Genomic DNA, 1,810 nt, shown 5'->3' on the forward strand with positions numbered 1-1,810 from the left:
ACACAGCTGTAGAGAGGGGAATGAAAGAGATACTCTCAGAAAAATGAAAGGTACACAGAGGCATGAGAAAACTCCCAGAGGTGAGATTTTTTTTTCCCAGAGATGGAAGAGTATTTAGACCTTTCCATATCTAGCCTGGATATAGAATGCCTGTTGGTTTTCCAGAAGGTCTGAGATAGAAGTAAAGGAAGAAGCCATGTCGTGAGGGATTCAAAAGGGCCCTTGTGAAGAGGAAGTGAAAGCAGAATTTGTACTCTTTTAGAAGTGCGGTATGAACGGAAGAGAGATAAGGTTGGAGCCTGCTACAGCAGCAGGGTCAGAGGAGGGTTATTTTAGGATAGGGAGGGCCCTGGGCATATGTGTGGGTAGAGGAAAGACTGAAGATAGAATAAAGATAGGACAGGAACGATGGCACAGACCAAGAGGTGAGCAGTAACAGGATCAAGAACAGGGTCTGGGGAGGAAGTCCAGCTTACCTTCTGAGGTAAAGGACAAGAGTGTCCAGAAGACACTGGGGGAAGAGAGTTTGCTTAGCCTCACAAGAACTGGCTACATCCTCAATTAAACAAATGATAAAGAGGATCTCTCTGAAGAGGGTGGATCTCATCTCTAAAAGGAAGAAAGCATGTTTATGTAGGTCAACGAATAAAATCTGATTCTGAAAAATTATCAAGCATCAACCGTTTCCTTAGCTACTTTCTATAGCAGTTACTCTACTTCTTCAAGAATTAAAACTCTTATTCTTGGGCTAGGAAGATGGCTCAGTGGGTGATAGCACTTGCTATGTAAACATGAAGACCTGGGGGCCTGGGTTCAAATCCCTAGCACCTACATAAATCCCAGGCATGACCACATGCACCTGTAATCCCAATATTATGGGGAGTAAAAACAGGAAGACCACTGGGGTGTTCTGGCCACCAGCCCGGTTCTAGGTTCAGGTAGTGTCTCAAAGAAATAAGATGATAGAACATGGCATCATTTTCTGGCTTACACATATACACCAGGGATGCATGCACCCACACATACACCTGTGACTATATCACATATACACATACACCAAACACATTCACATCGATATGGACATTTTAAAAGGGAGGGAGGGAGGGAGGGAGGAAGGAAGGAAGGAAGGAAGGAAGGAAGGAAGGAAGGAAGGAAGGAAGGAAGGAAGGAAGGAAGGAAGGAAGGAAGGAACTGCTATTCTCTAAAAGTACACAGGACCAAAGAGATGGCCCAGAAGTTAAGAGTGTGTACTGCTTTTCCAGAAAAAACAAGTCTGAGTTCCAGTCCTCACTTGGGAGAGCTCACAATTGCCCATAACAACAGATCCCTAGCTCCCTAGATGTCTGCACTCACACAGAGACATATAATTAAAAACAAAAATAGATATTTAAAAGTAAAAGTGCATGCCTCTCTCTTAGACTGCAAAGTTGTTCTACTGTAGATGATGAAGACAGCCTTTATGCTATCAGAAAAATGAAGCAACTCTCTGGATTTTAACTCTGCATTCTTCTCCAAGCTTCAGACATCCATACCAGTGCAGTTTACCTGCACAAGTTCTGATCTCAGTGCTCATCATCAAAACCTATCAATTATGTAGCTATCCTCATTCATTTAAAAATAACATATGCTGTTTTTTAATGTTTCACTTTTTAGAATTTCTTGTGTGTACTCATTGCAATGGCACTTCATTACATAAGGACAGTAAATGCCACGTTTAATCATACCATCATATTATATATGAATTAACAACAGATATTGTACAATGAAATAAAGGACCTGGGAGGTAGCTCAGTGGATAATTTTATGCAAG

This window comes from Peromyscus maniculatus, chromosome 12 (assembly GCF_049852395.1).
Source record: "Peromyscus maniculatus bairdii isolate BWxNUB_F1_BW_parent chromosome 12, HU_Pman_BW_mat_3.1, whole genome shotgun sequence".
Lineage (NCBI taxonomy): Eukaryota > Metazoa > Chordata > Mammalia > Rodentia > Cricetidae > Peromyscus > Peromyscus maniculatus.